Source organism: Pseudophryne corroboree, chromosome 9 (assembly GCF_028390025.1).
Source record: "Pseudophryne corroboree isolate aPseCor3 chromosome 9, aPseCor3.hap2, whole genome shotgun sequence".
Classification (NCBI taxonomy): domain Eukaryota; kingdom Metazoa; phylum Chordata; class Amphibia; order Anura; family Myobatrachidae; genus Pseudophryne; species Pseudophryne corroboree.
In genome coordinates, this window is record NC_086452.1 from 450,550,687 (window position 1) to 450,575,936 (window position 25,250).

Here is a 25,250-nt window from a genome sequence, read left to right on the forward strand (position 1 = left end):
CTCTTTATTTCAAAGAGTATGTGGAAAGGTTGTAGACATTGGATAGTCATACCCCCATTTCCCCTGACCAGTACAGGGTTTCTGTATTGATGGAACCGGGGATTGGTCAAAACACAGTTTCTATAAAGAAAGTCTGTAAGTAGCTCGAGAGGTAAAAAGCTGTCACCACTCTAAAGATTATACACCTGCATTGTATATACATGCCATATTTTCAAAAATTATTTTTATATTATTTGTAGGCATCACAAGTCAGTCAAAAAGCTGTTAATGCAAACACTATGTTGAAAAGTTACCGGATAAGAATTAGTGGTGATACTGCTGTTGGTGTTTTTTATCACACATGGAAGGAAGTTGATTCCTGATCTACAACAACAGGTATTCTCAGGTAGTCGCCTTTCCTGATACTGACCTGGCCCAGCGCTGTTTAGCTTCCAAGATCGGACGAGATCGGGCGCTGACAGCGTGGTATGGTAGTAGAAATTAAGTGTGTACACCAAGGAGAGTGCACCTATGTAGGAAAATAAGAAAAGGAGACGATAGAGAGAAGATGGAGAATAGAAAAAAAGTTGGTGAAAATATGTGGATCTACTTTCCACGTTAGACCCGGTTCAAAAGTTCCCACTGATGTGGTACAGTGTTCCGGGAATCATGAATGAGAGTCCACGAAATTAGTGATTAAGAGATATAATAACCAATTAGTTGGTTAGAACATATATTTAGGCTAATAATTTTTAGCTGGATAATACCCCCCACTATCGAAAATATCCCGAAAGGAGAATACCTACGTTTGAGACGCAATTGCTCAGAAGACCAAATCTTCAAACTCAAGAGTTTGGAACTTACCAAACGCCTCCTAGATAGAAGCTATAGCAAACGCTCACTCAAACGAGCATATACAGCCACTAAAGCAACCAAGAGGGAAAACTTGATTTTTGGAAAGAAGATCAAAAGCACAGAGCAGATGGATACCATTCGTTTTATTGGCACCTTCTGCCCAGAATGGAGAATGTTGAAGGGAGCTATAGTCAGACATCTTCCCATTTTGCAGCTGGATCCAGATTTAGCACCTCTCTTTGACTCTCCATTACAAATGAGCTGGCGTAGATCCACAAATATGAAAGACCAGTTGGTGCACAGCCATCTGATTACCTCCAGTTCCAAGAAACCTTCTATCACCGGTATGTTTCCGCGTGGACAATGTAAATCATGCCCACAGATCCTACAAACCAATACTGTCATTGACAGATATGGTCAATCAATTAAGTTACAACATTTCTTTAACTGTAACACTCAAGGGGTGATTTATTGCATAACTTGTGGATGCAATCTTAAGTACATAGGCATGACCACACGTAGACTCAAAGAGCGAGTGTTGGAACATCTAGGAAACATCCGAAATGCCTCTAGAGATCTGGCACGGATGAAACAGCTCACATCGGTAGCTAGACATTTTCATTTTTTCACAAAGGATCTATCAAAGAATTCCAGACCTTTGGCCTAGATCGTGTCCATCTGGGCATACGAGGAGGGGACATAACTAAAGAACTCTACAAAAAAGAGAGCGAGTGGATTTTTCGCCTCAACAGTTTGAAGCCTTTTGGTCTCAATGAAACAATAAATTATGGTGCCTTTCTATGATTTCCCTCTTTTCCATATTTCCATATTCTTACTCAAGTCAGCTCCATTAACTATAATCTGTCTAATATTGGGTTTTCCTGCTATCTCAGTATATTCTCTAATTATCACATGTACATCTTCTGTATTTCCCTTAACATTTCAATTCAATTGATATTTCCTTTGTTACTCCTTCCCCTTATTTTAACACACCTACCAGGTTCCCTCAATACCAGCATTTATCCCCATATTACATCATCCCCTTACCCTCTCATTAATAGCCTACATGTCCCACTTTCACTCCACCCTTTCCTTTCCCTCTGTCCCCTCTCCTTTCCCCATCACTTCCATACCCATATTATACCCATCCAGGCCCACCCCTCACCAATTTCCCATTGCTTCACCCACCCATTCTTTACACTTTCATTCACCACTACATTTTGCTCTTCCTCTTTCCCTCTCCCTCTGTCCCATCTCTCCTTATCTTTTCCTCTTTTTCCTGTTACCATCTCCCGTCCTATCCCCTCTTCACGCTTCCCCGCCCCTTTTTCCTTATTTTCCTTTCATTCTACCAGATCCCATTCCGGCATTCGCCTCAATTTCTCATCATTATTCTGTCCCTACTAATGCCAGTCAGTGTCACAATTTTTATCTCACCATCCTTCACCCCTTTTCATATCACAGTCCCATTCCATCAATCATCTTACCATTTTGTCCTTATATCACCCTATAGATAATTCCTCTAATTCGTAACCACTCTCACATATCCAATCCCTACTTTCATTTAACTTCTTAGTCCATACATACACCCATTCCATACCCTACCTCCAGGACAACCCAGGATGTCCTGCTGCAAATACCATCTCTCACTTAAATCTCACCATCGCTATTTCCCCCACTCATTTAAGCCATTTTCACAAATTCTCTTTCCCCCACATAATTTGGTTCATTCTTAGCATCATTCTCCATTCCACCCTGACACACTAGAGGTTATGCCTCCCCTATTCCCTCATTTACACTTTCCTCATTGATCCCGGTTCATTTTGCACTCACTTTATCTTTCAGTTCCCTCACTCATACAACACCTATATCAATAGGTTTTAACCTTACTTATTCTATTTCACATACAAGCTTTTCTCACAGTGATTTTTCTTTTACCCTTATCCTTTCCCTTAATCAATATGGCGCCGTTTGCCTCTAGGGACTCATAGAAGTTTCCATCCAGGCCAATCCATAGGCTCCTATATCTCATATTATATCTCATCATTTTATATATGCGCAATATAGACCCCTTTTAGTCCCCCACGTCCTCTACAATAACAGGTACACAAGTTACTAACTACTCATCAAAGGTTTATTTCATCCACCTTTTCAATAAGTATCCGGCAATGTCCGTAATGCCCCGAGTTTGCCCTAATCCGCCTTCGCTATTTCCCTCATTCAAGATGGCGTCTCTATTCTCGCGAGACCTCATCAACCTATCAAGTCCCCCGCTCCTCGGTCTTACCTCACAATCCGTCACCTAGCAACCGCGTACTCCAGCGCTATCACAAGGTGGATTAACACGTCCCCATTGGTTAATTATATCTTTAGCTGCTATAAAAAACACGCTCCCCCACCGGACCATACGGAACCCAGAAGTGAGCAAGCCCATAGGGTGAAACGCGTTTTCTGAAAGGGGATCCGTCAACACAGTCCCATCATGGCATTCTTTCAACACACCTGCATGGCTTTCCTGGCTTTCTCACAGATTGGAGATTCGTAAGCCCCCTCTATCCTGTGCCTATGTGCCACAGATAGCAACATCTTACTTAAGGAAATTCACATTCATCTTTTCCTTTACCTCATATGTTATTTATTATTGTGACATTTTTGCTGTCAAGGGGTTTTTCTTATACATAATTTGAATTTTCCAGTCTCCTCTCTCAGTGAAGCCAGGACGGAGTCACCAAAAAGCTATCTTCTACCCATAAAGATTAATTGCTTTGCACCAATGATTTCTTAGACATTTCCATTGTATACTCACATATTTTTGCTGCAACTCTTTTTCTCCTTATAGGGGTAAATTTTGTCATGTTATTTTAGTTGCTTTTTTCTCTCATGCCACTTGCCCTGTGAATTTACTTACCCAATACCGCATATTATCAAGACCTTAAAAGTGACATAAAGGGTCTGCATTTATATTCTATCTAACTCTGTGCTAATTTGTCCAACTGTGATTTGTCATTCTTTATTACCAGAGAAAGGTCTAAACTTTAGTTACTATAGGAGTTCGAGATTTTTCAGTACTATCCATTGTGTCAGGTGGCATATAATTTCTCATTACGAGAGAAAGATTTAACCTTCAGTAATTACATTGTGAGTGGCAGCAATAGCTCTGTATTATCCAGCTAAAAAATATTAGCCTAAATATATGTTCTAACCAACTAATTGGTTATTATATCTCTTAATCACTAATTTCGTGGACTCTCATTCATGATTCCCGGAACACTGTACCACATCAGTGGGAACTTTTGAACCGGGTCTAACATGGAAAGTAGATCCACATATTTTCACCAACTTTTTTTCTATTCTCCATCTTCTCTCTATCGTCTCCTTTTCTTATTTTCCTACATAGGTGCACTCTCCTTGGTGTACACACTTAATTTCTACTACCATACCACGCTGTCAGCGCCCGATCTTGTCCGATCTTGCAAGCTAAACAGCGCTGGGCCAGGTCAGTATCAGGAAAGGCGACTACCTGAGAATACCTGGTGTTGTAGATCAGGAATCAACTTCCTTCCATGTGTGATAAAAAACGCCAACAGCAGTATCACCACTAATTCTTATCCGGTAACTTTTCAACATAGTGTTTGCATTAATTAACAGCTTTTTGACTGACTTGTGATGCCTACAAATAATATAAAAATAATTTTTGAAAATATGGCATGTATATACAATGCAGGTGTATAATCTTTAGAGTGGTGACAGCTGATTACCTCTCGAGCTACTTACAGACTTTCTTTATAGAAACTGTGTTTTGACCAATCCCCGGTTCCATCAATACAGAAAGCCTGTACTGGTCAGGGGAAATGGGGGTATGACTATCCAATGTCTACAACCTTTCCACATACTGTACTCTTTGAAATAAAGAGACCAGAACATTTTTAATATTTTTTCAACTTTCTTATTTGTCGCATAGATCATTGGGAAGGGTATCTTTGTTTTACCAATGTCATTAAAAGCTATGTCTTAAAATTTTCGGAACTGTTACTAATTATCAACCTTTTCTTAAGAGTGTGCCCACACAAGAGCCTTTTGTTTTCTCCCCTTTGCAAGTCTACGTACTTTCTGGCTCTGGGTGCACCACCAACCAGGACAGCATATCTAAAAAACAACAAAATATGTTGCTTTTCCCTATTAAGGGCAATACACTGTCCAATTTTGGTTTCTTTTCTCTGAATCCCTAAACTATCAAATCTGTATAAACCCTGTGCCAGATCGCCATTTGTCTTGCTTATTGAACTCAGTGGCGTAAGTTTGTCCCATTTGCCCGGAGGCAAGATAAATATTGGTGCCCCCCTATTTCCTATATTAAGATAAATATATGTATGTACAGTATGTGTGTGTGTGTGTGTGTGTATATATATAGGTGTGTGTGTGTGTGTTTATGGAGTGTTCTGAAAAAAATGTATATACTGTATTTATACATTTAATTGTCTTTTATTTTAAATCACACATTTCTTAGCAGTCATACCCAGGATTAGGACCCATGACCTGTTACACTGACAGCAGACACTTTACTGATGGAACTATTTGCTTCTGTACAGGAAACATGAGAATTCTAACTATATGAAGTTACGTGTAATTGTCAGAAAAGTATCTTCATATAGTTAGAATTCTCATATTTCCTATACAGGAGCAACAGCTTCATCAGTAAGGTGTCTGCTTCCAGTGTACTATGTTGCGGTTTCTAATCCTGGGTGTGACACTTGTAAAATATTATATTCAGTATAATAAAGAGGGTGTGATTTGTAAGGTGCAGGAACCAGTGAGGAAGTCGTCACTGAAAAGACAGCAGCAGCTATCAATTAACTTAATTCAATGGTGTCGCAGAACCGGAGGAGAAGTGCCCCCCTTCAGAGCAGGAGCCCGGCGGCAGATGACTCCGTTGCGTCCCAGAGTTCTGCCTCTGGTTGAACTATATTCATGGTGGGTGATGCAGACCATGAACTGGACCGCGATGGGCAGATTTCCATCGCTGACGGTTTGATATCTGCAAATAACCGGTGATGTTTTCTTTTGTGTTATATTACCGTAAGGAGGCGTAACTCGTAATCAGTATTGATTACGGCTTTAGATGAGCTATGTTGTACATTAGTCGGACGCAGCTCACTTCCGGCAACAACGGAAGTGACGCTTGCGTTCCATCACATGGTTCTCCCCACTTCCGGATTGCTTTCCACGGCGCGCCCGATGACTCCACTCAATAGGACGGACGCAGTACACTTCCGGCAATGGCGGAAGTGATGCCTGCGTTCCAGCCATGCGTTCCACCCCACTTCATGCACTCTTGGGGGCGGAATTGGCGCCTATCACGCTGGTTACTTAACAGGGGCCGGTGAGGCAACATCTCTAGACTCCAGTTACCTGTAATATTGACTCTTGCTGTGATGCTGACTGTTTTGACAAAGTTGTGACTCCTTGACAAAGGTCCTGGTGTGGACCGAAACGTCGGATGGATATGGATATTACCCTTGAACTGTGAGATTACCGTTAACATTAAATATTCTTTTTGCTGAATTATTGAATTGAAGTCTGGAGAGTGCTATTTGTTCCACTCTGTGGATAATCCTGTATTTTATATATATATATATATATATATATATATATAGACACACTAGTTTTACGGACACAGCATATACTCGGTCACCTCAGTCCCCACCCCCGTGATTGGCTCCACCCAGTTCTGGAAACCCCCCCATGCAGATCCTGCGTTTGCCACTTGGTGGGGTTCGGATTTCCAAAATCCGAACCCGCTCATCCCTAGTCAGATATTGGTCTTCTTTATCAGAAATCATTTAATGTCGCTTAAAGGAGATTTTGAACAGTATGGTGAATCTGTAGAATTTAGCTGGGCCATTTCTGGACTCCTGGTGCACATCACATGTTTATCTGACAGATGTAGGAGGCTGTTGCCAGGCAGTAAGTCTCCTGTAGTTCAGTGATATCAGCTCTGTGATCCCGGCATGTTGCCTGTTTACACTGCACCTTTTTTTTTCTAGGAACCCTTTCCACCTGAGCCATGATCCAGGTAGACCTGACAATAATCCGGGATATATCGGCAGTTGATAAGGGGTATTAGAGAGACACATGGAAGAAGGAAGGGCAACACAAGCATTGGCTGAGAACAGTATGGCCGTGTTCATGCAAAATATTTGCTAGAACACAGATCCGCTAAGCAGAGGATAGACTTTAATAAGTCGAACCATTTACTCCAAAATTTGTGACTTACAATAATGTTAAGTAAATCGCTGCTAATAATAAACCAAAAAAAAAAGAGCACATTTAAAAAAGTACAGAAGGGGGAAGTGTGTTGCTTTAATCACCTTATTGCTTTAAACACTTTATTAACACCTATGTTTTCCCCTATCACTTTGTATATATATTTGTATATATTTTTGTATTATTTTAATCACACCTCACTTACATAGCACTTACGTGCTTCTTATTAACCGTTACTAATTTTCACTTGTGTGCTGCCCTGGGGTAGCCGACCTGTGCCGACATGATGGGGTCCCCAACCCCGGACCCACACCTAGTATTAGGGACCCCCAGTGACAGAGACGACTTGCCGTTTGGCCTGGGGGCTTAACCCTATATCTGCAGATATATGCAACTAAGATCTCTGTATTATCTGATTATTATGTAGTGTTATTTCTCTCTCAGTGTGCATTAGGGATAGCAAAATGTTTTTCTTTAATCACCTTACTATTCAAAAATGAATGCCAAAGTTATGCCCTCTGTCACCCGTTCTACCCCACGGGCAGTATTGGCACTTAATTAAACACAGCACATCTGCCCCTGCAGCCAGAACTGGTTTATGGGCAAATCATTGGTACCTCCGCTCTATGGGCCCGATTCAGCATGGGTTGCAGTTCTGCGACCAATCACCTACCAGACGGAGGGCCGCCATCTTTTTGGTCGCAGAGGCTGCGTGTGATGTCACACTGCCGCCACGGCCTGCCCCACAAATGGTCTGGACACACCTGCGTTGTCCGGACCCCCCCCCCCCCCAAATGGTGCATCGACTCCCACAAAACACAGGATCCGACGCCACCCTGTCACATCCCCACCCCACCCCCCGCACTACTTAGACTGCATTAGGAAGAGTACGCAGTTTAAGACCTTGCGCATGCGCGTACCGGCGTACGTACATAATAGCGATTTCGCCTAACAGCGATTTCAGCGATTTCACAATTGCAGTTCATGCTGAATTGCCCCAAATATATCAGGGTGCGACCAGGGAGCAAAATCAAGGGGGTGACACAGTTACTTTCCCAGCAGTCATAAGGTATTCAGCCTGAGGGGTTCCTGGAGAGACACCCTGATGCCTAAAGTTGTGCCTGGATGGTTTTTAGGTCGCACCCGGCCCAGCTACCTGATCCCAGCCCCCTGTTCTTTCAGGTCCACATCATAAGATTGTTACAAGAAAAGGATACACAGCGCTCTATTATGCTAACAATAATAGATAAACCGTGGTTATAAAATTATCACCATGTATTTAATAAGACCTGGGGCCTAATTCAGAACTGATCGCTGCTGCAAATTTGTTAGCAGTTGGGCAAAACCATGGGGGTCATTCCGACCTGATCGCACGCTAGGTTTTTTCTCTGCGCTGCGATCAGGTCAGAACTGCGCATGCGTATGCATCGCAGTGCGCAGGCGCGTCATACGGGTACAAAGCGGATCGTTGCTGTGCAATGAATTCAACGAAGAATCCATTCACACAGCCAATCGCAAGGAGATTGACAGGAAGAAGGCGTTTATGGGTGTTAACTGACCGTTTTCTGGGAGTGTTCGGGAAAACGCAGGCGTGTCCAAGCGTTTGCAGGGCGGGTGTCTGACGTCAATTCTGGGACCGTACAGGCTGAAGTGATCGCAGCGGCTGAGTGAGTTCTGGGCTACTCAGAAACTGCACAAAATGTTTTTTTTGTACCGCTCGGCTGCACATGCGATCGCACACTTGCAAAGTGAAAATACACTACCTTATAGGTGGCGACTATCTGATCGCAGCGCAGCAAAAAATAGCTAGCGAATGATCAGGTCTGAATTAGGCCCCATGTGCACTGCAGGGGGGGCAGATACATATCTCCCAACATGACCCTCTCTAGGAGGGACACAATGCTCTGCTTGTGGACTTTTTTCTTAATTTATGATTGTCATCACCTGTGTTGAACAGGGTAATGGATAAGAAAGGCGTTACAGCACAGGTGATGGCAATCATACATTCAGAGGGAAGTGCAGGAGCAGAGCATTCTGTCTCTCCTGGAGAGGGTCATTTTGGGAGGTATGATTTCAGGTGTGAGTGCAGACTGCAGAGACCCGGGTGGCTCTAAACTAAACATTGTCCTGGCATAAATGGACCGGAAGCGGTTCCCCAGTCACCCAGTCCGATGCAGGATATAACATTTGCAGATAGAGTTATGGGCCCTACAGACATAGCGATACGCCGCCGAGCTGCCCGACCGCCGCGGTGGCGGGGGGGGGGGGGGGGGGGGGGCAGTGAAGTTTCTTCACTCCCCCCATCACTCGGCTCCATAGCAATGCAGGCAAATATGGACGAGATCGCCCATATTGGCCTGCATGCACAAGCAACGGGGCACCAACGATGAACGAGCGCTGGGCCGCGCATCGTTCATCGCTGGTGCCTGCACACTCAAAGATATGAACGGTATCTTGTTCATTAATGAACGAGATCGTTCATATCTTGCAGTGTTATCGCCAAGTGTGTAGAGCGCATTAGATTTGGGTTATTTATTTTGTTTCTGTGCAGGGTAAATACTGGCTGCTTTATTTTTACACTGCAATTTAGATTTCAGTTTGAACACACCTCACCCAAATCTAACTCTCTCTGCACATGTTAGATCTGCACAGTGCCGTAACTAGGCATTTTAGCGCTGTGTGCAAGAAACAGCATTGGCGCCCCCCATGTAAGACAGGGGTAGTGCGCACCGCAGGCGCGCAAAAATATATATAGGGGCATAGCTTCATGGGGAAGGGGTGTGGCCACAATATAATACCAATTCATACTACGGTGCACAGTAGTCTCCAGTATTCAAATTACGCTGCACAGTAGCCCTACTACACCAGGTAGAGCCCCTTTTACACATTACGGCAGACAGAATCCCCTTTTGTACACATTACGGCAGACAGCGTCCCCTTTTTACACATTATGGCAGACAGCGTCCTCCTTATTATACATTACAGCAGACAGCGTCCCCCTTTTTACACATTACGGCAGACAGCGTCCTCCTTATTACACATTACGGCAGACAGCGTCCTCCTTATTACACATTACGGCAGACAGTGTCCCCCTTTTTACACATTACGGCAGACAGCGTTCCCCTTTTTACACATAATGGCAGACAGCGTCCCCCTTTTTACACATTACGGCAGACAGCGTCCCCTTTTTACACTTTACGGCAGACAGCGTCCCTTTTTACACATTGTGGCAGACGAGAGAGAGAGAGATACCATCTCTCCCCGCTGGCAGTCAGGCTCCTCGTGTTGGCAGGTCCCGGGCAGCCGCAGGGGAGAAGGAGGAGGAGGGAGGGGGACTGGAGCCGCAGCAGCGCTATGTAATTGGTAGTAGCGCCGCTGCAGCAGTCCCCTCTCCTTCCGTATTGGCTGCCCGCCGCTGTGACTGCTGGGATGAGGGAAGCGCATCCCAGCATTCACAGCAGCACCGGGCAGCTAATACGGAGAGGTTAGGGTTAGGCTGCGGGAGTGGAGGAGAGGGTTAGGCTGCGGGAGGGAAGGGTTAGGGTTACGCTGCAGTAGGGGAGGGCTAGGGTTACGCTGCGGGGAGGGTTAGGGTTACGCTGCGGGGAGGGTTAGGATTAAGCTGCAGGAGTGGAGGGAAGGGTTAGGCTGGTGGTACCTATAATTATGGGACACACACAGTCACACACTGACTGGGGAGGTCTATGGACACCTTGCACAGGGCACCCCACAGTTTTATCAAACAGCCACAGGGTGAGAAAGTCAGTGTCAGGCGAAGCATTGGTGACTGGGGAAACGTGGGCATACAGGGAGAGATCGGAGCTGGACACAGGGGAACACTCCTAGTGGAAGAGCCAGGCCCCCCCCCCCCTCCGCTCTCCTGTCTCCCCGCTCACTGACCTCGGTCTGTTTCCTGGTGCCGGCGTCAGGCAGGGCTTGGTAAAGCAGGCAGAGGTGCTTTTGTCGCAGCTACAACTACAAGCACCGCGCAGAGAGAGAGTAGCCTGCTGCGGGGAGGGGAGGTTTCACAGCCTAATCAGCCCACATTGCCGCCGCCGGTCACGACACTCTGGGGATACGTCAGCCAGTGTCCCTTTCGTGCCAGAAGCCCCTTCTGCAGTTTTCCCCTGAGCGTGAAGGTGCCGTGCCACCCCCTGTCATGGGGGGCGGGTGGGGACGGGCGGCCAAGTGATCGAGCGACGCAGCAGGGGGAGGGAATAGTTCCTGCAGGTGGGTAGAAACTCGAGAGTGGGTGCCTCACTTTTTTGTGCACGCAGAGCCGCCCTTCATGTGCCGACATCCATAGGCAGCTGCGGAGCATGGCACAGAACCGGCACAGAACAGACGGCATGTAATGAGTCAATTTGACTCATTACAAGCCGCTGGCCGTGCGCCCTCAGGGCAACTGTGCTGTGTGCCAGGCACACCTGGCACACAGGTAGTTACGGCTCTGCATCTGCACCCTACCCCTGCAGTGCACATGGTTTTGCCCAATTGCTTACAAATTTGCAGCAGCGATCAGGTCTGAATTAGGCCCCATGTGTGGATCAAATATTAATATAATGTTAACCCTCAGTCAGGCGCAGCTGTCCTGACAGGCGGCGCAAAGCTGTTCTCGCTTCCCTCTCCGCCCCAAGAGGGCGCAGGGGCCTGTCCCTCCTAGGGGTGGTCTTCAGTTTGCCGGCTGTCGGGATCCCAGGCGCACATTATACCGGCGCTGGAATCCCGACAGCCGGCATACCGACACCTTTTCTCCCTCTTGGAGGTCCATGACCCCCCTGGAGGGAGAATAGATAGCGTGCCCGCAGCATGGCGAGCGCAGCAAGCCCGCCAGGGGCTCATTTGCGCTCACCCAGCGAGCCCGCAAGGGGCTCATTTGCGCTCGCCCAGCTGTCGGTATGCCGGCGGTCGGGATTCAGGCACCGGTATGCTGGCCGCCGGCATACCCTACTACACCCCCTCCTATTACCTTCCTATCTCTAGGTGCTGTTGGAAACCCCCCTAGTCAGTTTTCCCGCCACCTGCGTGGAGTGCAGTAGTGACCCGCCTAGCCTCTCAGGCACACTGCGCCCAAACTCCTCCAACTTTTGAAGGTTTGTTTTTCCTTTTATTTGCATCTATTGTTTATTTTGCTAATTTTATGAATGAAAATTACAAAGGTTGTGGATATTTTGCGGAAATATGTAGGATTGTCCAGGGCGGCCTCTCAGGCACACTGCACCCAAACTTATACTCATGTTCCTGTTTTCTCTTTTTTGCTTCCGATTTTCTGCTGAAAACCTACGACTTCTCTCTTTGTACATCCTAATGAAGGTCACTGATCACTTTAATGGGCCCTACAGACTCGGCGATGTGCCGCTGAGCTGCCCGACCGCCGATACGGCAGACGGGCGACCCGGCGGCGGGGGGGGGCAGTGACGGGGGGAGTGAAGTTTCTTCACTCTTCCCGTCACCCGGCTCCGTAGAGGTGCAGGCAAATATGGACGATCTCGTCCATATTGGCCTGCATGCACAGCCGACGGGGCATCAGCGATGAACGAGCGCGGGGCTGCACATCGTTCATCGCTGGTGCCTCCACACTGACAGATATGAATGTTATCTCGTTCAATAATAAACGAGATCATTCATATCTTGCAGTGTTATCGGCCAGTGTGTAGGGCGCATAAGAGCGTTAGAATTGAGTTAATTAGGTGCTAATGATGATTTTCTAACGGTGAACCTGGGAGTCCCAGAGGTGCGCCTGACGGAGGGTTAATACTTAAAATGAACTCCTTATAATACTCTCACAGTAAAAGAAGACTCTGCAGATTAGATGAAGCAATAAAAAATACATTATTATTCCACATAACATTGTGCACCGTTGCTCAGCCGGGCCAGTGCGCATAAGTGTCCTAGTTACACACTGCTCTAGTCTGTATGTTCTTTCATACTTCATTTTGCAAGTATAATTACTGTGAACTCCACTCCAGCGCGCTGTTTTACAATTGTTTATCCCTCCCCTTTTCTTTCCTTCAGTCCCCACCCCAGTAAAATATATTTGCAATATAAAAGTAGCCCCTCATTGGCACATATATAGACCCAAGGGGCCTAATTCAGCTCCACATGCGGGTATGGGTCGTTGGGTTGACTCAACTTAGGCCAACAGTCATTAGGTCGACAATGGAAGGTCGACATGCATTGGGTCGACAGGTTCATTAGGTCAACTTGTACTAGGTCAACAGGTCAAAAGGTTGACATGAGTTTTTGAACTTTTTTCGGTGTAGTTTTCTTTGTAAAGTGACGGGGAAGCCCAATTAGTGCACCGTGTCCCCTCGCACTTCTGGCAAGGTGCCTCGCTCTGCTACCGCTGCGCTCAGCACAGGTTACCGTTCCCAATTGTAGTCCACGTGGATCGTCAAGTATGAAAAAAGTCCAAAAAATTAATTGAAAAAAAAACAACTCATGTTGACCTTTTGACCTGTCGACCTAGTACATGCCGACCTAATAACTGTCGACCTAAGCTGTGTCGACCTAACGACTGTATCGCCCACATGCAATCCTTTACGCAATGCCGGTGTTCACGTAGTTTAGCGATATTTTGCAATTGCACATACACAAATGTTTCTAAAAAGTCCTGCGGTGCATGCGTTACACAAAGGCGTGGTTGCAATCATACGGACGGTATCAGAAATATGGGGGAAGAGTGTTGGCCGGTGACTGGGAGGCGGCTAGTAGTACATGCAAAAATGATCCATCCAGCGGGCGTGTTATGTCACAGTTGCGAGTGTTTCAATGCAAGCGGCTGCGTTGACAGACGCAGACACAAGAGGCCGTGGTCAGACAGAGAGACTGCACAAGTTTGGAGGGTGCGACCAATGGTGGAGTGTAAGTACGACCCGATCGGTATCAAATCGTGCACAGGCTCTAAAAGTGGGTGTCTCACTACTTGCACATACCGCAGCACGGATGTACACAATGGAAGGCCTTTTTAGCGGCATCTGCATAACGTGGCAGGCAGGTGACCGCCAATAGGTGATGCAGCGTGCTCTGCTGCGTGTGACTTATACCGCTCTCAGACAGAAGCTGGGGCTTGGAACCTGTTTTTCTAAGGTTTTTGAACACAGGTTGTGACCCCCCCTCCTTTAGACAGAGCCTGTGTCTGCACTTGTGTCTACTCTGCAGGACCTCCTTCCTGTATCTGCCCACCCTCCAGACTCCCACTGGCGGTCCCGTACTGTAAGTGACCAATCAGGTGCGCCCTGGCTGCTCTGTGACGGCTGGAGGCTCCGTCCCATGATGTCAGAGTGCGGGTTTCTTTGCTGCTGCCTGAGAAGGGCTCTGGACGAGTATAAAAAAAACGGGTTGCGCCTTTTACAGGCAACCCAGGTCGGGCACGGAAATAACCCTGTTAGCGACCAAGGTCAAAGCCCCAGCAGTTCTGACCCGGGTGGACCCTTTCACATAGAGAAAGGACCCAGGTTGAGCTGACTTGCCCAGGCAAAATCCGGATCCAAATCCTTATGTGGAAGGGGTATTATACTTAATGGGCGGTATTCAATTCTTTTCACCCCCTTCCACACCCAGGCGTTGTTATCATAATTTCAGCTCGCTACACCCTGGGTAGCGAGGACGCCCAACCCTTTACATGGCTAAACCTGATAACTATGGGCGCGATATGCGTGATAACGGCAATCACTTTAGGAAAGAGATTTGGCGTGATATATCATTTAAATACCGCCCAATGTGTTTAACACAAAAACTGATAAACTAAGATTGCTATATTTTTTTCTTTGATTGGATTACCGACCATAGTTGTGTTTAGCTGCAGGCATTGTGAATGTGTTTGTGAAGCTCTTTGGTATCATAAAATTGTATTTAAGGCTCAAAGGCAAAATAGTGATAAATTGTTTCGCAGGTCAATGGGTTTTTAACACCTTCCGCACCTGACATAAGCAGATACTAAATGCATGAACCCAGTGACCTGTCAAAGCTTAGACATCTCTTTCTGAAGTCTGAATAACATAACACGTCAATCATCTGATTGCTGCTTTCAGTATTCTCGTGTACAAAGAGACAGCTCCCAACTTGCACAACAGTCGTTATCTCAATGTCCCTTTAGATTTGCTGAAAACTCAGCGGACGTCACCTGCTGATATTTGCAACATGGTCTGTTAGAAAGTCTGCCCGTTGGAAGAGCACGAACAGAAAACAGAATAGCAAACAGGATAACACAATTATTCTGTCAAGGATCCATTGATCGATGTTTATGGAACACACATGTCGAATGTTTTTGTTGATTTGAATATTTTTGAATGTTTTTTGCTTGTTACACCGTTGGCCCCATACGCCTGTGATTTTCAGGCACCAAAAAATAATGACTATTCTGTAAAAATCAAGATTGTCTGCCAATTAGAAACATTGCCTAAAAGTGCTACCCCATTATAACTTTTGGACAGCACACTTCCTTAAATACGAGTTTTCATTTTTGTCCTTGATGGAAATGATTGGCGCAGTTTCATTTACATTTCTATTAAGACGCAAAAAGTTTATGAGATAGTGTATCGATCATTTTAAATGTCACAAAAAATACTCAGAGGTGATGTAAAAATCAGGTGGTTTGCTAGGCTAGAAAAACGTTATAGGTATTAGTTGCCCACATTTTTATTGGATCACCCAATGTACTCCAGATCAGTCTGTCAATCCCACCAAAGGGAACAATATTTATCAGAAATGTGGGAACCAAATGGGTGTCTACACTGCACTGAGGAACCATAAGTACCAGTCCTGTTGACTGATCAAATGTTCCGAGTGAAGAAAATAATTTTCACAAGAAGATCACCCATACTCTCCTCAGATCTTCGCTCCCTTATCTTAGGTAAATTCAGTGTTCCTATACATGCCCACACTGACCCCACTGCCTTTAAACTCATTACCCCCATATAATCATTTGGTCTTTCTCAATGGACCTCCTCACCTGCTCATGTGAGTGGTCACTCACTTTATCTGGTCTTCACTCACCATTGTGATATCTCTGACTTTACCAATTCCCCATTCCCTCTCTCTGACCATCATCTTCTTTCTTTTAACTTATCCCTCACTCCTTCTCTACCTCTGCCTCCCAAGGCTTCTATCACCAAGTGTAACCATGAGGCTATTGACACAGAGGGGTCTATGTACTAAGCCTTGGAGGAAGATAAAATGGACGGAGAAAAAGTACCAACCAACCAACTCCTAACTTTCATTTTTCAAACACAGCCTGTAACATGGCAGTTAGGAGCTGGCTTTTACTTAATCTCCATCCACTTTATCTCTCTCCAAGGCTTGGCACATAGGGGTCTATTTACTAAGCCTTGGATGGAGATAAATTAGCTAGAGATAAAGTACCAGCCAATCGGCTCCTTACTGTAAGTTTTCAAACACAGCCTGTGGCACAGCAGTTAGGAGCCGATTGGCTGGTACTTTATCTCCAGCGACTTTATCTCCATCCAAGGCTTAGTAAATAGACCCCATAGACCCTTAAGTCATTTTCCTCCCTGATCGGCTTACTTCTCTCCCCCATTGTCTTTCTCTCATGCCCTGAACAAGCTTTTTTCCTATACAATGTCTACCTTACTTCTGCTTTAGGTTCTGTTGTTCTGGTGGTCACTACTCACCTGCACAGATCCACACCTCAACCTTGTCATTCCAAATGCACCAGATACCTGCAAACGTGTTCACGAACCTCTGAGCATCAGTGGAGGAAATCGTTCCTCAGTGCAGACTTCCTCTACATCAAATGTATGCTCTTGATCTACAGTGCTACATTTTCCCTCTCTAAACACTCTTATTTCAAGATCCTTATCTCTTTCCAGTCTTCAAACCCCATGGTGTCTCTTTGCCGCTTTCAACTCTCTCCTCTGCCCTCCCCACCTCCTCACTCTCTGCCTGTCACTTCACTACCCACTTCACATCTAAAACTGAATCCATCTGTTGGGACATCACATCCCAACAGACTCTCATCATCCCATCCTCTAGTTTCCCATCCTCCCTCTTCCCCATCAATTTTACCAACTCTCACCTACTGCTCCCCAGAATCTGGATATTAACTCATGGCCCTAACCTGGTCCTTGCCCCCTTCCTCCTCCCTCCTAGATCCTATCTCCTTTCTCCTTCACTGCTTTCTCCCTCCTGTTGCCTGTTCCCTTCTTGTCCATCTCTTCAATCTCCCTCAAATCAGGCACTGCCTTCTCTTCCTTCAAGCATGCCCATATCTCCCTCATTCTTAAACAAAATCCACCCTTGATCCTGAAAATATCTCTAACTACCTCCCAATCTCTCTCCTCCCCTTTACCTTCAAATTCCTTGAGTAGATTGTCTACAACCACCTTACTGCTTTTCTTCTACCCACTCCCTGCTTGACCCATTTCAGTTGGCTTCTATCCTCTCAACTCCACAGAAACCGCCCACATTAAAGTCTGCAATAACCTTCTTGCTGCCAAATCCTTGACCCCTCTGCTGATTTTGACACCATGGACCACCCTCTCCTCCTTTAGATCCTTCACTCCCTTGGTCTATGTGATACTGATCTCTCCTACATGTCTTCCTACCTCCCTGACTGTACTTTCTCCATCTCCTCTCATGTCTCCACTTCTCTCCTACTTCCACTACCGGTGTCAGGCTCTGGAGCCTTACCTCCGGCGGGTGCTCCCGCGGGTTACCGTCCCGCTGGTTGGCACGGCTGCGGCGGCAGGGAGCTGCTGGCGGCGGGTCCTTCTGGACGGATGTGCGGCTGCCAAGGGCCAGGGGCCGAGGGTCTGGAGAGCCGGGCGCTGCGGCAGGGATTGCTGCGGTAAGGTCCTCTAGTGGTGACACAGTATAGTGTGTCAGAGACAGAAGCTGGCTAAAGCTGTGTGCTAACAGCTAAGTATGTCTCCTGTGCTGGAGGCAGCCATGTTGGAGACCAGAGTATTACCAATGAAGCTCCCAATCTGTGTCCAGCCAATCCTGCGTGTTCTCCACTTACAAAAGGGGGCTGGCTCAGAGGGAGAGTGCCAGTGCTTCAAGTTACCTCCTTGTGAAAGGTTCTCCAACTCTGTGCTCCCAGGTTACTTCTGGTTCCCTGGTCCTGGTTGCTCTCATCCATTGGTTACCTAAACGCTGCTGCAGTCCTGCTGGCTAAGTCCGTTGCCACTCATGGAAGCGCTCACGGGGTCCCAGGTCGTAGAGGAGCTCCAGGTGCTAACGGCGGTTCCTGTAGACTTCTTCATTTATTCAAAGTCCAAGTTCTTCAGCCTCGTCTTTCAATCACAAACCACAGTCTTCATTTCTTCAAAGTCCAAGTTCTTCAGCCTCGTCTTTCAATCACAAACCACAGTCTTCATCTCTTCAAAGTCCAAGTTCTTCAGCCTCGTCTCTCAATCACAAACCCCAGTTTTCATTTGTTCAAAGTCCAAGTTCTTCAGTCTCGTCTTTCAATCACAAACCAGTCTTCATTTCTTCAAAGTCCAAATTTTTCAGCCTCTTCTTTCAATCACAAACCATGTCTTCTTTTCTTCAAAGTCCAAGTACTACAGCCTCGTCTTTTAATCATAAAACACAGTCTTCAGTTCTTCTTTACCTTCACGCCCTGTATTCTGATATATTTTTTAATAATGAACTTCCCCCCTCTATGTCGGAGGCGATTATCATAGTGATCCCGAAGCCCGGAAAAGACCCTAGGTTCCCGGAATCCTATAGACCGATCTCATTGATTCCCACTGATGCTAAGATCCTGGCAAAAATTCTAGCAGTTCGGCTTAACACCGTAATTACCTCCATTGTCCACCCCGACCAGACCGGCTTTATGCCAGGGATGTCCACTTCTATTAACTTGCGTAGATTATATACCATCTTACAAGTCCCACATGACTCTCCCTCCGACTCGGTAGTGGTCTCGCTGGATGCCGCCAAGGCATTTGACAGTATTGAATGGTCTTATCTATGGGAAGTCATGACATGTATGGGCTTCGGGCCTAATTTTATACGATGGACTAAACTACTCTACCAGCACCCGACTGCCAGGATCTCAGTAAACGGCTATATCTCTCCCTCATTTCGCCTGTCTCGCGGGACCAGGCAGGGATGCCTTCTATCCCCCACTTTGTTTGCCCTGGCCATCGAGCCCTTGGCCTGTCTGATAAGGTCGCACCCGGGTATTGTGGGAATCCATACAGGCCCTCGGGAGGACAAGATTGCTCTTTACGCTGACGACATGCTGTGTGTTTTTGCAGGATTACACCAGGTCTATGCCTACTTTGTTGCAATTGATCGAGGAGTTCGGTGCGTATTCAGGCCTTCATATCAACTGGTCTAAATCCTCCATTATGCCTGTGATGCCTGTTGTTCCTAAAATCTCCCTGCCGCTATGTTGGACGGCGAAATTTAAATATCTCGGGATTCAGATAACCAACGACCCCTCTGACTTTACACCTTTGAATCTTGATCCAATCATGCAACAGGTTGCTCGTAAATCTAAGACTTGGTGTAAGCTTCCATTGACTGTATCTGGCAGGGTCAGCCTTGTTAAAATGATAATACTACCTAAGATTCTATATGTTGTTCTGCAATCCCCTGTGTATATTCACTAGAGATGAGCGCCGGAAATTTTTCGGGTTTTGTGTTTTGGTTTTGGGTTCAGTTCCGCGGCCGTGTTTTGGGTTCGACCGCGTTTTGGCAAAACCTAACCAAATTTTTTTTGTCTGATTCGGGTGTGTTTTGGATTCGGGTGTTTTTTTCCAAAAAACCTAAAAAACAGCTTAAATCATAGAATTTGGGGGTCATTTTGATCCCAAAGTATTATTAACCTCAAAAACCATAATTTCCACTCATTTTCAGTCTATTCTGAATACCTCACACCTCACAATATTATTTTTAGTCCTAAAATTTGCACCGAGGTCGCTGGATGACTAAGCTAAGCGACCCTAGTGGCCGACACAAACACCTGGCCCATCTAGGAGTGGCACTGCAGTGTCACGCAGGATGTCTGTCACGAACCTCGGGCAGCGGCGACCGCGCTTGTCCCTGCGGGTGGCCTGGTCTGCCCGGCGCCTCTCTTCCCCTGTCAGTCTCCGGCTTCAGCGGCGGGTCGGCGCTGCTCTCCGGCGGCTTCCCGGAAGCAAGGGCGCCGCCATCACAAGCAAGGGCAAGGAGGCGGAGCAGGTCTGACGTCACCTGCCTGCTCCGCCAATCAGGCTAGGGCGGGGAATTTAAAATCAGATACCAGGCAGAGATCCGATGCCTGAGTATCTTCGTTTCTCCTGTGGAAGCTATGATCCAGAGCTCCCTCGTCCCTGCAAGCATCCTGTGCTTCCAAGCATCCTGTCCCTGCAAGCATCCTGTGCTTCCAAGCATCCTGTCCCTGCAAGCATCCTGTGCCTACAAGCAACCTGTGCTTCCAAGCATCCTGTGCCTACAAGCACCTCCGTGCCTCCAGTTACCTCCGTGTCTCCAAGCACCTCGTGCCTCCAAGCACCTCCGTGCCTCCAAGCACCTCGTGCCTCCAAGCACCTCCGCGCCTCAAGCACCTCCGTGCCTCCAGTTACCTCCGTGCCTCCAGTTACCTCCGTGCCTCCAGTTACCTCCGTGCCTCCAAGCACCTCCGTGCCTCCAAGCACCTCGTGCCTCCAAGCACCCCGTGCCTCCAAGCACCTCCGCGCCTCAAAGCACCTCCGTGCCTCCAGTTACCTCCGTGTCTCCAAGCACCTCGTGCCTCCAAGCACCTCGTCCCTCCAAACACCTCGGTGTCTCCAAACACCTCCGTGCCTCCAAGCACCTCCGTGCCTCCAAACACCTCCGTGCCTCCAAGGGTCTCCCAGCACTCCCTGTACTCCCAGTACCTCAGTGCCTTCAATACCACAGTGTCTCCAATATCTCAGTACCCCAGCCTTCATTATTTCTACAAGTCTTGTCTTACAGGAGACCTACAAGAATTCCTCTGGGCCTCCCGCCTGCCGTCTTAGTTCTGCATGAGGAAGACCTACATCCGGCCATCTCTACTACGACCCAGTGGCGGTTCCTCTTCCCGGTCATCGGAAGAAGCCCCGAGTCCACAACACTCCCAAACCAGGTCAGTGATAGTATACTCAGGCCACATGGACTCGGGGGATCGGAACACGGACTCTAGTGCCATCCAGAACCTGGCTTCTCGAGTGCAAAGTCAGGAAGCAGCACAAGGTCAGGTGATGCAGTACCTCCAGCAGTTGTCCGGGCGTCTGGATCAGATTCAGGCGTCTCTGGCCTCAGTAATTCCGGCTCCTGTTCCAGCAGTCGCACCAGTTGCCGTTGCCAGCAATGTTCAACCATCGGCCGGTGTCACTCCACGCCTTCAGTTGCCTACTCCGTCCCGCTATAATGGGAATCCCAAAAATTGTCGTGGTTTCTTGAACCAGTGCGAGGTACATTTCGAGCTACTTGCACACAACTTTCCTACAGACCGGTCCAAGGTAGCATATATTATTTCTCTGTTGGAAGGTTCTGCTTTGGATTGGGTGTCTCCATTATGGGAACGATCTGATCCCATGGTTTCCAACTACACCAACTTCATCTCGTCCTTTCGAAGGATTTTCGACGAGCCCGGCAGAGTGACCACTGCTTCTTCCGATTTGCTCCGTGTTCGGCAGGGCGCCCGTTCCGTGGGCCAGTACGTGGTTCATTTCCAGACCATTGCTTCCGAACTACGCTGGAATAATGATGCCCTGAGAGCTGCCTTCTGGAACGGTCTTTCCGACCGGCTGAAAGACGAGCTGGTTACTAGAGATCTGCCGGATCCATTAGAAGATTTGATTTCCCTTTGCGTCAAGGTGGATCTTCGGATGCAGGAGCGTGGAAGAGAACGTAACCGTTCGGATCGTTCCAGGTTCCGGAATCCTACTCCTAGGCCGGTGGCCTCACCTAGCTCAGATGAGCCCATGCAAATTAACCGCTCCCGACTGTCTCCGGAAGAACGACAGCGTCGTCGTGAGGGTAAACTCTGCCTTTACTGTGGAGCCGCAGATCATTTTCTTAAATCTTGTAAAGTCCGTCCGGGAAACGGGCAGACCTAGCTTGTTCCGGAGGAGTCAAGCTGGGAGTTACGACAAAAGCTTCTCCAACTTCGGACTGCTTGCTTCCAGTAACTCTAGTCTCCAATTCAGTCTCCAGGTCTTGTGAAGCCCTATTGGATTCCGGAGCTGCAGGGAACTTCGTTTCTTCCTTCTGTGCCCAAAGTTTGGGTTTAAAGTTACGGCCTATCGAGCGGCCAATTTCACTGACGGCTATCAACGGGACTAGAATTTCCAAAGGTCTCATAATGTGGCGCACGGGGCCAGTTAAGCTGCGGGTCGGGGCTCTACATCAGGAAGATTTGGAACTCTTGGTAATCCCAGAAATGCCCCATGATCTGGTTCTTGGAATGCCTTGGCTGAAAAGTCATAACCCCCACATCGATTGGAAGTCGTCACAAATTCTGTCCTGGAGTTCCTTTTGTCACACTAATTGTCTTACTCCTGTTTGTCCGCTCCGTGTTACCTCCAAAACGGATGAAGAGCACATTCCGGAGGCATATCAAGGGTACAAGGACGTATTTTCGGAACAAGCTGCTGACCTGTTACCACCTCACAGGCCTTGGGACTGCCCTATTGACCTTGTCCCAGGGAAGACGCCACCTCGTGGTCGCACATATCCTCTGTCTCTTCCCGAGACTCAAGCCATGTCGGAGTATATTAAGTCCAATATGCTCAAGGGATTCATTCGCCCCTCTTCCTCCCCTGCTGGTGCAGGCTTCTTTTTCGTGAAGAAAAAGGACGGGGGGTTGAGACCATGCATCGACTACCGCGGCCTAAACGACATTACTATTAAGAATAAATACCCCTTGCCACTAATCACAGAGTTATTTGATAGGGTTCGTGGTGCCCGCATTTTTTCAAAACTCGACTTGAGAGGAGCTTATAATCTTATACGCATCCGAGAGGGGGATGAATGGAAGACTGCCTTTAATACCCGAGATGGGCATTACGAATACTTGGTGATGCCGTTTGGTCTTAGTAATGCTCCCGCGGTTTTCCAGGGATTCGTCAACGAAATCTTTCGTGATATGCTGTATCAGAGCGTTGTGGTATATCTGGACGACATACTGATTTTTTCCAAGAATCTTGTCGAACACAGGACTCAAGTCAAAGAGGTGCTACACCGTTTACAAGAGAATCATCTCTACGCCAAGCTTTCCAAATGTACCTTTGAAGTAACATCTATTCCGTTCCTCGGTTATGTCATCTCGGGGACGGAGCTTCGCATGGATCCGGAAAAGTTGTCGGCCATTCGTGATTGGACTCAGCCTCTTTCCCTGAAAGCAATACAAAGGTTCCTGGGCTTTGCGAACTACTACAGGAAATTCATTAAAGGTTTCTCCACCATTGTTGCACCCATTACTGCCCTGACGAGAAAGGGTTCTAATCCTAGTTTGTGGCCTCCGGAAGCCATTGTAGCTTTTTCTCGCTTAAAGTTAGCTTTCACGACGGCTCCAGTTCTCCAACAACCAAATTTCGAGGAACCCTTCTTCTTAGAAGTTGATGCATCTTCAGTCGGGGTGGGGGCTGTCCTCTCCCAGCATTCCTCTGATAAGAAATTACATCCGTGTGGCTTCCACTCTCGTAAATTCTCTCCAGCCGAACGAAATTACTCTATTGGAGACCAGGAACTCTTGGCAATCAAATCTGCCTTGGAAGAATGGAGATATCTTCTAGAAGGGGCTAAACATGTGTTTACCATCTACACGGATCACAAGAATTTACTGTACATCAAATCCGCACAATGTTTGAATCCTCGCCAGGCGAGATGGGCACTTTTCTTTTCCCGATTCTCGTTCATTATCAAGTACCGTGCCGGGACTCTCAATATTAAAGCAGATGCGCTTTCCCGTTCACAGGTTCCCACAGACGAGGATGAACCTCCGGAGCGGGGTTTAATTCTGAATCCAGTTTCTGTCTCTGCTGCTTTAACTACTCCAGCTCCTCCTCCTGGAAGAATGTCCGTACCAGCTAGATTCCGCCCAGGAATACTACGGTGGGTCCATAACTCCAAGTTTTCCGGTCATCCCGGCGCTCAGAAGATGTACAAGTTTCTGCAAAGGTCTTACTGGTGGAACACCATGAGGAAGGATGTACAAGATTGCGTTAATTCATGTCCCCAATGTACACAACATAAATCTCCTCGTCTGCCTCCTGCAGGGTTACTTCGTCCTCTGCCTATCCCTGTGAGACCCTGGACTCACATTTCCATGGACTTCATCACTGACTTGCCCTGTTCCAAGGGTTGCAACACCGTTTGGGTTATCGTTGACCGTTTTTCGAAGATGGCACACTTTGTGCCCTTGACTGGTCTTCCGACAGCACCGAAACTGGCTCTATTGTTTATCCGAGAACATTTTCGTTTGCATGGGTTGCCACAAGAGATTGTTTCTGACCGTGGAGTACAGTTCACCGCCAGGTTTTGGAAAGCCCTTTGTTCAACTCTACACATTAAACTTAAGTTTTCGTCGGCTTATCATCCCCAAACAAATGGACAAACGGAACGAGTCAATCAAGATCTAGAGACTTTTCTTCGGTTGTATCTCTCTCCTTCACAGGACAACTGGGTGGAGTTGTTGCCTTGGGCGGAGTTTGCCCATAACCATTTGTTTCATTCTTCCACTGGGGAATCACCATTTTTCGTCAACTACGGGTTCCATCCCCGTGTTCCGGAATTTCCAAGCCTTCCGATAATAGAGGTTCCTGCTGTAGCGTCCACTCTACGACACTTTGGACAAATTTGGAGAAAGGTTCATGCTAATCTTAAGCAGGTTTCTGTTCGGTACAAGTTCTTTGCAGATAAGAAACGGCAAGCCGCACCTCAATATAAAGTTGGGGACAGGGTATGGCTGTCCACACGGAATCTCCGGTTGAAGGTGCCCACCATGAAATTCGCTCCAAGGTTCATCGGTCCTTACCCTGTGCTACAAGTCTTAAATCCTGTGGTCTGTAAACTGGGTTTGCCTGCCCATCTTCGCATACCTAACGCCTTCCATGTTTCTCTACTCCGTCCCCTCATACTGAATCGATTCCACTCAGCACTCCCAAGGCCAACGTCCGTAGTGGCAGAAGCTGGAGCGGAGTTTGAAATCAAAGCTATTCTGGACTCTCGTT

The 25,250-nt window shown here is 47.1% G+C and overlaps 2 pseudogenes; one reads left to right on the plus strand and one right to left on the minus strand.

Moving 5' to 3' along the window:
- Nucleotides 1–360: 360 nt before the first annotated feature.
- On the minus strand, nucleotides 361–479 carry LOC134962881 (5S ribosomal RNA; annotated as a pseudogene).
- Nucleotides 480–4,260: 3,781 nt separating this feature from the next.
- On the plus strand, nucleotides 4,261–4,379 carry LOC134963797 (5S ribosomal RNA; annotated as a pseudogene).
- The last annotated feature ends 20,871 nt before the right edge of the window (nucleotides 4,380–25,250 follow it).